At 37.5% G+C, this 14,387-nt stretch overlaps 1 protein-coding gene across 1 annotated transcript in view; it reads right to left on the bottom strand.

The window, feature by feature from the left end:
* The window catches only part of PSMD14 (proteasome 26S subunit, non-ATPase 14), a 48,797-nt gene extending 47,765 nt beyond the window's left edge, over positions 1-1,032 (bottom strand). Inside the window, exon 1 of the mRNA XM_061344177.1 lies at positions 875-1,032. The gene's annotated coding sequence lies outside the window, so the exon portion shown is untranslated. The remainder of the gene's footprint in view (positions 1-874) is intronic.
* Between the last annotated feature and the right edge of the window lie 13,355 nt (positions 1,033-14,387).

The following is a 14,387-nucleotide window of genomic DNA, read 5'->3' on the forward strand; positions in this document are numbered from 1 at the left end:
CTCTCATTTATCAACTATTTACAAGTATCCGACTACAACACATGACTTGTTCTGAAAACGATACTTAGGTCTGCTGTATACCAGAAACTGCTCTGTTAATTCTGATTATAGCTCCATTTCTACGCAATTCTGCTTCATCCTTTCTGACGCGGATTAAAGACTTCTGCTCCTTCCCGTGTCCCAGCCAGAACTCCCCCCCCCTCCACCGGCACTCGAGCCGCGCACCCCCGGGCACTGCCGCAGCACTTTACTCCAGAAGCAGTGGTTTCAGTCCGCGGAGTCCCCAAAATGAGAAGCGACGGCTGCGTCCGGGGAACAAACCCGCGCTGGGGGCACGGCCCGCGACACCAGCCAGCAGCTGCGACCCAGGCGCTGCCGAGCGAGACGCGACGGCTGCTCTCGGCTGGAAGGGAGGGAGAGAAGCAGAGCCGCCTGGGCCTCTCAGGCGCTGAGGCCCAGACAGGCCGCTGCCCTGCTCCCCGCAGCTCCCGAGGGCTGGGCCGCCTCCTGCCGCCTCGCTCCGCCTGTTTCCAGCCCCACTGTCGCTGCTCGAAATTGCCCAAACTTTCTCCGGTTGCAAACAGCACAAACACAGGCAGGCATCGCCGACCCCATGGGGCCCTACGTGCCTCCCTCCCGGGGAGCAAACCGCCCCCCACGGCTCCCAGATATGCTCCGTCTTCGCTCCCAGGGAGGGCACGCCACCGCTGCCGGGTGGTCCCCCCCTCGCCTGGAGCTCGGGCCCCGACCCCACGGGCCCCAGTCCCGCCGCCACCATGCAGAGGCCGCCTCACGCCGCGGCGAAGCCCACACAGGCCGCACCAGGCTCCTACAAACGCCGGTGCCGAGGGCGCCAGTCCCGTCGAGTCCTCACCTCTCCGCGGAGCCGTTCCCGGCTGCGCCACCTCAGGCCGAGCCGCCGTGAATCAGCCGGATTTCATTCAAACCAAGTCCGCCCAGGCCTCCGCAACCACTTCCCGGTTCAAAGGGCATGTGGCTGGGACTTCCGGTCCCGCAGCCCAGGAAGTGGCCGGGGGGGGGAGGGGGGGAACTGGGAGCCATGGCAACAGTGCGTGCCGCCGATGGGCTTGGGAGCAGCTGCGGCCGTTAAACCTGCTGTGGCCCGGCCGCAGGCGGCCTTGGCAGCTGCCGGCTTCGCTCGGGGAGGCGGAGTGAGGAGGGAGACTTCGCCTGGTATCCCTGTGGCGCTGAGGCCGCACGTAGCCGTTGCGGTCCTCGGGACGGCGAGACTAGAGGGCGAGTTGAGGCCGGCCTGGGCCTGAGGCCCCTGAGGGCCTGGCGGCGCCAGTGAGGAAAACCTTGAGAAGCCGCTGAGGCAGCAGGTCGCACCCGCGTTTTGCTGTGTTTGCTGGATTGTGCACTAACAAATCTGTAACTCTCAGTTACTTCGAGGTTTTGGAAGCGGAGGCCTTCAGCCGCAGCCTCTTGGGTGACAATGGAAAGTGGTACAAACCCCTTAAACTATGAAGTGCTGTGGGTTAATGCCCGTAGCTCAGAAGCAAGTTGCAGTCGAATGGCATCTGTGCACAGAGAACTAAGTGACAGGATAGCAGAAGAACCAAGGCATGTGGCATCAAATTAATAAAAGAATGATTGTGTAATAGGAACAGTATCACGTGTACTCCTCAAAAGCAGTATTACAGAAAATAAGCATTGAAAGAAGAGTAGAGAGAATGGTCATACCAATAAAATCAGCATAAGCAGAAATAGAAAAGTGAGAATTTTTGCCATACGTAGAAGATAAACAGAAGATTATCAGATAAAAGCATGCATGGTGATGAATGATGCAGAGAAGCAAACTGGAATTTCTGTTACACTACATTAAGAACAAAATCTCTTGTAAATTAAAAGAGGAAAATCCAAGACTTGAGGAAATACTTTTTTTTGAGACAATATGTGAACAGGTCATGGGACTCAGTGCCTCAGGAGCTTATGGCTGAAACAGTGCCATTTTTTAGACTTTCATTTATATCTAGTTACTGAAGTATTACAAATATTTTAGAAAGTATTGGACTACTTAAGAACCTTTAAAAAAAATTATTGGGACTGTGAATAAAGGTTCCAAGAAGAACATTATGTTTAGTTTTTGAAAGCTCCCTTAAGGATTGAGGATGTATTATTAGAAGATGGTCCGCATTTTCTGCTCATAGACAACTACATGGAAGCAGGTGAAAAGGTAATATGTTATATAGAAATAAGTTATGTAGATACAACTTCACACCAATATAGTCACCCCTTCCATGACACTTTGGCAGACTCGGAAGGCTTAGGGTTTTATACCATGATGTGTAAAATGAATCAAAAGAAAGAGAAAGTGTGTTACCATTATAACTGCTGTTCTGCTCTTTAAGAAGGGCAATCTTTTTGGGGAAAAAAAAACCCAAAAAAAACTTAAACCAACAACAGCCAAAAACAAACACACACACACACCCCCACACACACACATCAGCTTTCCTATAACTGTCTCTTCCATCCCTTTTCAGATCTTTATTAGGCTGAGGAAATCACAAGAGTTACAATTCCCAAAAGATTCTTTAAAAGCTGAAGGGTTATAATGTAATTTATGTTGTGGTTCAGACATTTCTTTTTTCTATTACTAATGCGAAACTTACTGGTGCAGTTTACTGCTGCACCCACAGCGAAATTGTTCAGAAAAAAAAGTAAAGACATACGTGTGTCTGTCTGCATGTGTGTGTTTATCTATATATGTCTCATACAAAAGAAAACTTGCACCCTGCTTCAGACAGGCTGTTACGTTCTTTCCTGGTTTAACCTTGCAAAACCTAACTACTACAGTCTTGAGACTGTATTTTGAGACTCTTGCATATTTTAGTGATCCAGAAGTAATTAAAATAATTATGTGGTAAAAAGTTCCTTTTTTTTTATTATTTCATCAATGAGGTAAAGTATTAGTTCAGTTAACTGAAGTACATTGTATATTTTCCTGATTTGTACCATGGGTTTGAGAGCAATCCTTTTATTCCCCTGTGTTCACTGGAATTCTAACAGAATTCCATGAGAAATACTAAATATATTTAGATCCTCACTCTGCAGTCATGTGTCTTTAAGCACTTCTGATAAAGAGAAAGAAACAAAAATATTTACAAAAAGCATTCCCCTGTGTTAATGTGTACAGTAAGGAAAATCAACATAGTTAGGTCTTTCTAATTTATCTCTAATCACTGACTTAAATGAGCTATGTCGTTTCAAACCATGTGAGGATTTGGCCCTTCTCTGTTGAAATACAAAGTGAAACAGACTTTCATTGTTAGTCTTAATTACATTTCAAGTCATAGTATTGACTTTTTTATATATATACATGTATTGAAATTTTATAAATAAATATAGTTACAGAAGAAGAAAAAAAGAAAATAGGAGAAATATTTACATTAGAAAGTATAGTGAATTAATTGGATATACAGAGGCAGTATCATAGTTGGTACTTATGACAGATGGCATTTTATATTTTTATATAAAAAAGATATATTCTTAATCATATATGTCAAAGAAAAGAGACCATATGTTGTTAAACACTTCCAAATTGTCATTTAATCTGAAGGGCACTCTCTTGAATGCTCCTGAATCCCTTATTGTTTTGGTCTAACCAGTGCTAATCCATAGAATATTTCTATTTATTGCTTTACTATAATGCAGTGCCGAGTGAAAATGTTCAAGATATGTTCCCCTTTTTATTGCTTGGGTGGCTGTCATAAGTGGTAAAAACTTCTTTCAAATGGACCCTTACATTCTTCTGGTTTTCCTCATATCCTTGCTTATAGTAAAACAATCAGAAGGGATCAGACTTGCAAAGAGATCACACCTTTTTTTCCTGACTCCTCACTTCTCTGGTGTGTGATTTTCCCCCAAGTCTGTTTGTGATTGGGTTAAAGCAGCAATTTTCCTGCAGGTCTGTAATTAATGAGTTTAATCTTACAGAGCTGAGTGGTGCAATTGAAGAGTTGTATGTAGAATATGAAGAATATACAGAGCGACTGGCCACAGTTTCCTTGCAAATCGTATATATAGACAAATAGAATGTTGTTAGTGCTGGGACAGGAGGAAGTCTCCAGGGCTTTGTCATAGTATTAAAAAACAGAACAAAACTAAAATTCAACAGAAGGTACAATTTTAGACAGTCTAGGATAAAAATGCACTCCATTTGCATTGTGGTTTGGCAAAACATTAGAGTTGTGGACAGTTACATTTTCTGCGTTTAAGCGTGTAGAAGAGAGCATAGGGAATGAATGTACATTGGGAGGATAAGAGCTGACTGACATCATCCTCATGAAGGGACAATACGATCAGCAGCAGTACACTTGCTTTTTTGTTTTGTTTTGTTTTTTCTTCTTAGAACTATGTTTGCTAGTCAAACACTAAAAAAGTAGAGGAACAGTAGTTCCTTAAACTGAATCCTTTTACCCTGAGAATGGACTGGAGCTCTGCCTTGACAAACCTATATATGGGAAAATGGTTTCCTCTGTCATACTTGGCAAGCACTCAAAACAGTTACAAGTGCTTACAGTGACCTCTGTGACATCCCCAACAGCTTGTAAAATGCCTGATAACTTTTTGCTGTGTACAGACTAATAACAGGTCTTGTCACAGACAATGAATAAAATTTTGCAAGATTAGTTAAAGATAGTATATGAGTGAGATGACTTTTTTTAGTCTTCTCAGCAATTCTGCAGTCAGCTGCAGAAGGCTGTTAGAGGTTTGAAAGAGGCTTCATTAATCATGAAACATATGATTATTGAAAACGTGCAAACAAATCTATCTCTTCTAGAACATAGACCTGCCCATTAAAGTATGACAAGTATAAACCCAGATTAATTTGGGTGAGAATGGTAACAATGTATTTGGATATAATCCATCCCCATTTTGAAAGAAGAGAGTATTAAGAAAGCAAACATTCCCTACAGTGAGTCATAATACCACCCCTCCCAAATGGAGCCAGAAGGTCTCGTTCATATTGGAAGTTTCAGTATTCGCCAGCCAATACAAGTTTCATCTACAGTCCTAAAGGAAACTGGACTTTTGTCTTTTTATGTCTATTTAAAGTGATGGCTGAGTTGTGAGAACTATCTACAGACCATCTGGAGAAGATAAGGCCAAGAAAAAATCAGTCTTGCTGGAAATGCCTGTGTTGGGGGTGTCAATGGAAAATTTTTATGAGGAAACAGAGAAGTGGGTTTGTGTCCCTGGCAATTGCAAAGGTGCTACTCCGTGAGAGACAGATTATTTAAATAACTGTGTAGAAGACTGTAAGTTGAAGACTGTAAATTAAGAGAAAGGTGGTATGTAAGGTGGACATACTGTAGGGTTTTTTTCTGGATTACTGTGGGATGGAACGATGTTCCACCTAATTCTAATTTTTTTCTTTATTCAGTGGGAGTTTTTCCTCTTGTGACACAATAAAAATAAATTTCACGCTTCCTTTAGTACTTAAGATATTTCTGTTGTTGGAATCAAACATTCCTTTAAAAAAGTGCTGTGTAACTGGTAAATTGTTTTTCACCAATGACAGGTAGTGAGTGCCAAGAAATAAAGACCATTTCAATCACTGCTGTGGCTATGTCTGCGTTAGAATGTAGTACAGACTAGTAGGAGCAAATCTGTAGGGCTAAACAGGGTAACCATGTTTTATTTCTTTCATCATTTTTTACTTTTGATAGCTCTAATTGAGACCCATAGGGTGAATACAGTGCCCATTTTCAACAAAAGTGTATTAAGCATATTCCTGGTGTGCAGTTTTTCATATGAAATAATTCATTTCCAGCACTCCCAGACAGCTTCACAGGGCAAAACAAAGCATCAAAGTGTGTCAGAATGAAGAGTTTTGCTTTCAGGGCACACCCTGGATCCAAACTTAAACCTCCACATAGATGCATAAGTTTTTTTGATTTTTTTTGTGGCAAGAATTAACCCACAGTATGGAAAAAAAACATGGCAGAAAGCTGGAGAAGAGTGAAATAAAACTGAAGAAGGTGAAGTCCTCCACATTGCTACACATGGGATGCCCAAGGCACTGAGTATATACAATATGTTCTATGGAGAGCCCGAGGGACCTGTAAACTGCTAGATAAAACCCATTCAGTGAATATTTTGATCCTCACAAGAGTGTCACTTGGGAAAGGCACATTTTTTTACAAGAAACCAGCTGCCAGATGAGACCATTGACCATTGTTAAGATCTTTAAAATAAAGCCAAGTAATGTGAATTGGAGCAGTTAACAGATGGATGAATTACTTGTGATATAAGTGATAACCAAGTCAAAGCAAGGTGAGAAAAGGACTTGACATTGCAAAGAACAGCGGATATTTGCAGGGCTAGTAAAGACTGCTTCCCAAATAAAAGTGTTAGCTAGTGGTGAAAGAACTGGAGTGTATCTAATTAAAAATGCATACCAAAGCATAAAGAGAGAATACAAGGGTAAACAAGTGGCAGAGACCAGACTTGTTTTCAATAGATGTAAAATCAATCACAACATGGTGAAAAGGTCCTGCACAAGAGGTTCAGTGTCCTGTATACAATGAAAGCAGCCATTTTGCAGAAAATAGATTGCTTTCAACTCAACTTGTAAAGATATGCTAAAGAAAAGCCATCCACGACTATCCTGCTGGAGGACATAATGATGGTGACAACAGTGCAAGTAATTATAATGTCTTATTAAAGGATGGTAGGGATGATCCTATTCTATGAAAACAGATTTTCCACTCAGCCAGAACTTTTTCCTTTGAAATTGCCCCACAAACAGGAATGCAATTTGTGCCTTTCTCTAATGACACAAAAGAAGAATTGCTACATAGCTTCATTCCACAGTGCTTCCATAAATTAATTACGTCTGTAGAGATTACATTAATAATCAGAATAATATAGCAGAGACTAAGATATTTGCAGTCCTGGTACCTCTACAGAACAGGAATCTGTTTATACTTCTGATTTACACTGTTACTTAGGAAGTGAAAAAAACACACTTTCTGTTTAAGTAGAATTAAGTAGAAATTGGACCTAAGCACAAAAGAATAGGACACAAAATCTGTGACTTCCACATAATCTTCCTCTTCATAATTATGCAAGCTATTGATCAGAAAGTGTTGACTCTTCCCTTTAGGATGGTTTCAGTTCTTGCAATCCACCAAGATAATCCCACAGCATTTTTTTCCTTTCACTGTCCTGACTCTTTCTTCCAGCTCCTCCTTAGTAGAATTCTCTGCTATGCTTATAAACATTAAAGCATGATGGAGCCTTATTGTGTTTGGAAATTTTCTGAGATAATACAAATTGTAAACAGCTAGCTACATAAGCTTAGATATTTCTCCTTCTTGGTTGGTTTAGAAAATACCTATTTTATTGATTGAACATATACATCAGACTTCAGCTGGTTCAGCTCTTTGTAACATAAGGCGCTATAAGAAGGAAAAGGAAAATAAAATACAGCATAACTTTTTCTTGACTATGCATTATTCCTACAGTTGTGATCATGTTTTCTTCTCTGCACTGATCAGAATAAAAATATTAGAAGCAGTAGAAAAGGTTTGTTTTATACTTGTAGCGTCTGAATTGTCAGAAATATGATTTTTCAGGATTTTATTCTACTGAATAGGCGAGTTCCTTCCAAACATTGATAAAATTGTAATTTGGATAGGCAGAGTACATGCAATTGGCAGTGAACTATTACAGGTAAGCCAAGATCCTTATTTTAGTTATATTGGCTGTGTGCCATAAAATCATAGAATACCATAAATAAATACAGTAGCAATTTATCTCACCTCACTAGCTATCTTGATTCAGTTGATTTAAGGTTATAAACTGACTTTAATTATATGTTGTAACAGTTGGTATTTGGAGACCTAAATATTTGGAACCATGTGGTAGCAGTTTGAATCTCCATTGCAGAAATGATCTGAAGAAGCTCTTAATACTGCCCAGATTTTTAATTTCAGTGATTTTTTTTTTTTTAAATCATATGCTTCCAGATTTTTTTCTTCATCTAGGGAGTTCTGATTTTTTTAGCTTGAGCAACTAAGCACTTCTCCCACCCCGCCCCATGTTATTCCAGGTCCTGAGTTCAGTCCAAGCACCAGCTGAACCTATGAGTTTTCATTGCAAAGGTAGATGTGGGAAATATGATCAATTTCAGCTATATTTTGCTAAGATAATAAAACAATAAGACATCTCTATCTCTTGCAGAGAAGGTAGATGTAAATATTAAACTTGCACATACTATTTTTTATTAAAATATTTGCATATTTGTCATTTGAATTCCTGATAACTAATGAAGCAGCACTCTATCAGTTAAGGCATCATTAATCCGTTCTGTGAAAAGTTTATGCTAATTTTCAATTAAATTAAATTTAACTAAACTTAATTTAGTTTATTTTAAACTGTATTTTATGATTGTATTTCAGATTTAGTTATTCTGCTAAAAAAAAAAGGACTTGCTTGTTTATTCTTGCTTTTAAAGTGGTGTCACAGCACTGTCTAAATTACTACATTTTGTTTCACTGATAAAAATGTATCTAAATCCAGATAAGCAGAATATCACACAGATAAGCAAAATGTTTGAGGCAAAAGTAAATACAAAAGCTTGCTGTAATAAACAAAAATATTGAAACTAGAAGATGAAAAATTGATATTCATTAAGTTTTTCAAACTATTGTATTTCTGGTATCTAAGTTGCTGGGTTGTTAAACGTAATACAGTACACAATCTCTAACTGTGGTTTTGAGCCTTTTGAAGATCATGGATTTTAGTTAATATAGCAGAGAAACTTTTCCATAGTCTGCAGTTCACAAAGTTGACTCTAGTGCTTTAAAAATGCTTTAGAGTTTTTTAGTAGTTTTGAGCACTGTTTAAAATATCTGAAATACAGTATGATGATTCATATGGCATTTGTGCAATAGAGAATTTTGAGTGTAATAAATGCAACTGTTAGTCTCAATAATCTTTTCCTTACAGAAACTGTAAGGAAACTGTAGAAACTACCTCAGGGCATCAGGGCCTTATAATAGTATGTTTGTGTATTTTGGGAGCTTGGGGATTTTGACTAGTGTTTGTAGATTTAGAACTCTCACTGTGTTGTCCTTTCTGTAGTACCCTGTTCACCACCTGTCCAACAAGCTAACATAATTATTTGCTTCTTTCAGTTTAGTTTTATGCTCTGCATTGTGAAGAAGTTTCCCTTCTCCACAAAAACTGGATATGAAATTAATTAAATGACATATTTCCAAGTAACCTGAAAGAATCAGTTTAAGTAAGAGTGATAATCTCATCTAGCTAACAGTCAATCGTTTTTTGTATTCAACATCCTTCACTTGCTGTTTTCAGCAACTCTGGATAGCCTCTAAAAAATCATCAGTCCTTTTTTGCATATTTCTTTATGAGCACAGATGCTTACAACTTCTATTGAGTGACTGTAAATAACATCATTTTTAATTAGAAATGCGTTGATTTAAAACTGCCTGCTCATCTTAGCTCCATCTTTCAGGTAACTGGAGCTGCTAATTACTTTCAAAAAACCAGGTCAAATGGTCACTATCTGAATTTATTAACCACTAAGCAAAATATGTTTCTCTCTCTAAAAACCAGGAAAACTTTACAAATATTTTTAAAGGTCAAATTTTGTGCTTTACTTTACCCATTGACTTTGTTCTTGGTAATAGAGATAGGATTTTTTAATAGTAGTACATGAATAGTTAATATTCTTTAAATGAGTGGTAGGTAAACTAGCTCTGTTCTTTTGTAATGGAAGATGGCAAAATGTGTTCTTAATGGTATACATAAGCAGTAACCTTAAGGATCTCCATCCCACTCAAAAACTTCCCAAAGCAGTTCATTCAGATTTTCTCCTTACAGTCTTTTATGGTTTTGTTTCTCAAGTAAGTAAAGAGAAAAATAATCCCCAGTAGTGATCATCACATGTAGGCTACCAAATAATCTGTTCAAATAATCACCAAAATTGGGTATAGAGACCAGGTCTTATTAAACTATGTCTTCTGACCCTCTGCATGGGACACAATTTTTAAGGAAAGGTTTTCTAGCTTTAGTTTTGAGAAAACAAATCAAAGCTATTGTAACATTTTCTCTTGCTGATAGTACGAATGTTGTCCAGTCTAAATCTATACTTGATGTAACTGGTCACGTTATACACACAGATACTTAAGTAATAAAATTTTGTAAATGCAAACCACCTTTACTGTCTTGAAGCATAAGAATAGGCTGCCTGCTGCATGAAAAGTAACCATGCTTCTAATTATTTGAGGATATCTTTGATATTGCAGTTATTTTTTAAGCAACCAGTAGACTTAAAAGTTGGTGAGCTACTTACAATACTAACATGGTGTAAGCCTTTTCCTTTATGGTATTTCTTTCAGCTCTTCTTCATTTTCTGAATATTTGTTAAATTTTCGTCACTGCTTACCAGTAAAATACTAGCTAGTTTTGATATTTCCCTTATAATTTAAAATTGGCTTCAGATATACTTGACTGACGTGGATTACATTAATATAATGAATGAAGCAGTGTAATGTTTTCATACTCGTGTTGTTACAATTATGTGCTGTAACAATGCAGGTTAGTTTTGTTCATTGTTACTTTTAGCATTATGCTTTACTATACAAATAGAAAAATCCCTTGAATAATATCAAGTCTTTCTTATGACAGAGAAAGCAGCTGCCCCTTATACATTTTGAACAAAGTGGTATTTTTAGGGAAGAAGAATCCACTCTGATTAAATTTGGGCACACAGATATATAGCCTCTTGAGGTCTTTGTCATTTTGCCAGTTGAATAAGCAGGGTGGGTTGGTTTTTTTTTGTAGAAGCAGCTAAGAGTGCTAAATATGCTGTTTCATAAAGCTTGCTAAAGAACGATGGGTTTATTTTATTTTACATCAACTGATGCAAGTAGGAGGGGAAGACATATCATGTAGGATTGCACACATTTATTTCATGTTTGTATGGAGTATATACTTATTATTTCTTTAGAAAAAAATGGTTAAGATAGATAGATCTTCAAACACAAGGAAATGTTGTGAATAATGCTGTCTTTCCCTTTTAAGAGTTGCAAACATGTTCTGTATGACTGGAGGCATCTTGGCATAAACCATTCTACAATGGCCAAGGAATAAGATGAGTGTTTGGTTTTATTGGTCTGTAGTTGGTCAGTATTTGTCTTTAAAGCTCAGAAATTCCAGAGTGGCATTCTCAACTTATTTGGCAGTCCTCTTATTTTAGACCAGAACTGCTATTACCTTTAGGAACTGCATATAGTAAAGGTCCTGACTATAAACAGTCATCAGAATTCTATGGTATTTTCTGTAATAGCTAAATGCTAATTTTTCTTTTAGTTAATTCTTCATCTAAATCATGATATTGCAATCAATGGGAATACTATTACTAGTATCAGCTAACAGCAAGAATATTTTTTTGGATGCATTCTCCTCTTTGTGCATTAAACTATTACAGATAATGTCTATTGAACAGGTATGCCTCAATGTAGACAATACCATTCCTCTGTAGTGTAGTATGTTAAAAAATGAAGTGATGAACTTTATCTTTTATTTAGATGGAAAAAAATATATCACAAGGTCATTAGTATCTATTACCATTTACATTAAATATCTATGCTACTGCGTGCATTTGTTCTGCAAATGTTGGTGAAAAATAAGGCCATGCATATTCCTACAACAAAGCTGTTCATTGTATAATTTAGTTTTCAGCTGAGTCTGAACTTACTGCAGGTGAAAATAAGATGATCCAGATCTGTCAGCACTGATATACATGTAGGTGGTTCCATTATTATAATTTGTGAAATGCTCACAAGCTGTCTTTGTGAGGGTGCTTATATGGAGTAATGTATTAAAAAGAAGCAAGATGTTCAACCTTCTGATGGCATTGCAGTTGTGCAGTTTGTGTAAAGTGATTAAATGTTCCTGAAATACACATGAAAAGTTTTTGAAGAAGAGAATTGAGTGTTGTTATTGTATGATTTTGTTTGGAAGGTAATACTACATACTTTTAGAAGGAATTTTCTGCTTTTTATGTGACAGATATGTTTCAATCAAATGGAACTTATAAGTATTTATAAACCAGATGCTCTTTTCATGAGCTGTAAGTTACTATAACACTGTTGTTCTTAGATGGAACACTGGTATTAATTGCAGAACTGTCACTCTTGAATAAAGAGTCAGAGTTATTGCATTAATACTAATAGAGTTTCAGGACTTTTTTTACTGTTTTGAGAAGACCACTCTTCTTTTTTCCATCTTTTCTTAGATTTTACTTTCAGCTGTTGTTTGAATTTGCAGTGATGAGCATGTGTAATATGTGTAATAGGTGTTAGAACCAGTCCACAACTCTGATTAAAATAAATGATTGGGAAAAAAACAAACCTTACTTAAAATACCTACTTTTGAAAAGCTTATTAAAAATAAATTAAAAAAGTATAATATGATAATATAAGTGGGTATAAACTAGTACTTTATAAGCTGAATTTCAGTCCTCTCCCCTCCTCCCATGTCCAGAACAGTAGCAAAATGATGCTTTTATTAAGAAGTTTTATTAAGACTGGCTGATATGCTTCGAAAAAGAAAAAATACATGAGATTTTGGACTCATGGCCTTTTCATAGAATCATTCTGTTTCATTTACTTCTAGTGAAGCAAAAAGGAAATAATTATTTCTGAAATTACACCAGTTTAAGTTTGTGCTCTTGTAACTGTATGGATATGCCATTTCAGAGCTGTGCTTGGGATGTTTGGTCCACATAGGAATCTATGTTTGAGCTTGAATAAGGAAAAGGGCCAGCTCCATGTACATTCTTTATAAAAAGAGAATGAGCTGTATTAATGTAAAATGCGCTGATCCTGTGAATGCTTAACCATATATCCTACTTCAGTTTTGGATTAACAGAATATTCCTGATCTGTAAAAAATAGCTTAATGGGCACCTAAGCAAGCAGGGTATTCCTCATCATGTGAAACTAATAGCAAAGAATATATTGTCTATCCCTGAAAACAAAACTTGTGCAGTGAAGTGTAATCAACTGTAATGATTAAAATAAGGTATTGAAAAAATAGCTTCCAATTGTGTAGCCCTTTTTATCTACCTGAAATGTGAATATTGGAACCATCAAATTTTTATAGAAATCGCAACTCTGCTTTTCTCTTCTATACTTCTGGCCAGTGTGCCATTTTTGAAATATTCAAACAAAGAAACCACAAACCGCTAGTCACTCCACAATACCAGCTTGTGTTTACATTTTCAGCTCTCCAGATCATGATCCTATTGAGTGCACATAGAGCGAGTGCGTGTACACGCGCCCATCCACCATCAGGAGAAACGAAACTGTAAACACAAGCTGGTATTTTGGTGGGGGCACACTAATATGGCGGTTGGTGGGGTCAGAGGGTGGAGGGTGAATTATGGATCCAGAATTCCCTTGTATTTTTCTCTAAGTTAGGCTGCTTGCACAGTAGTTGCTTTTCAAACTGAAATGTTTAGTTGTTTAAGAAAAGTAGGACCTACTTTCATTAATTTTAAACTATGTATTCAGACTCGAAAGAAGATGGATGGAAGCACTAATACTGGACGTACTTAAACTAAACAATGAGTTAGAAACTATGACAGGAAGTTCTGCTTGCATGAGTGAAGGGTGGGCAAGAATGATCTCCCAGGTTTTACCATTTATGGAATTCTTTGCTGAACTCCCTAGTGAATCATATTGCTTATTATTAAAGTAAATGCTAAAGGAATTATTAAAAATAGTATGGTAAGAGAAAAGTGACTAGTCTTTACATTTGGAAAATCTACAATATATGTTTGAATATAAACTCTTAAGGTATAGAGCATTTGAGGGGTAGACTGAAGAGATGAAATGCATTTAATTAGTTATCTCTGAGAACTTCTTATGTTATCTATTGCCTAATTGAAACATGCCTGCAAGCTTTTTTGTTTGGTTGGTTTTTGTTTGTGGGTTTGTTTTTTTTTTTTTTTATCAATTAAATACTATTATTTAACTGAAGCTAGAGGCTAGAGTGTCTGAAAAAAACCTTTTACCTGGAGAATATTTGCTGCTTACGGGTCATCTGTTGCCATTAATCTTTATGGAAATCTCATATTTGCAGCCATTTGAAACTGATAAAACTTCCTTACTGACCATTTGTAGCCATTTTATCCTGCCTTCTCCAGGAAAAAGAAGAAAGAGGAGTATTGCTGCAAGAAGGGGTATATTGCTATTTTGAGATAACAGAACACTGGAATGCATGATCAAGCCATGGCTTAAAGGAGCAGAACAGAATATGAACAAAAGGAAGGCTGTTGTCTTCAAAGGGCAAATAGTCTCCCCCTAAATCCTAACTAGTCTGATA

This window comes from Neopsephotus bourkii, unplaced genomic scaffold (assembly GCF_033783945.1).
Source record: "Neopsephotus bourkii isolate Nb327-2 ecotype Australia unplaced genomic scaffold, CSIRO-AGI_Nbou_v1 NB_196, whole genome shotgun sequence".
Taxonomy (NCBI): Eukaryota; Metazoa; Chordata; class Aves; order Psittaciformes; family Psittacidae; genus Neopsephotus; species Neopsephotus bourkii.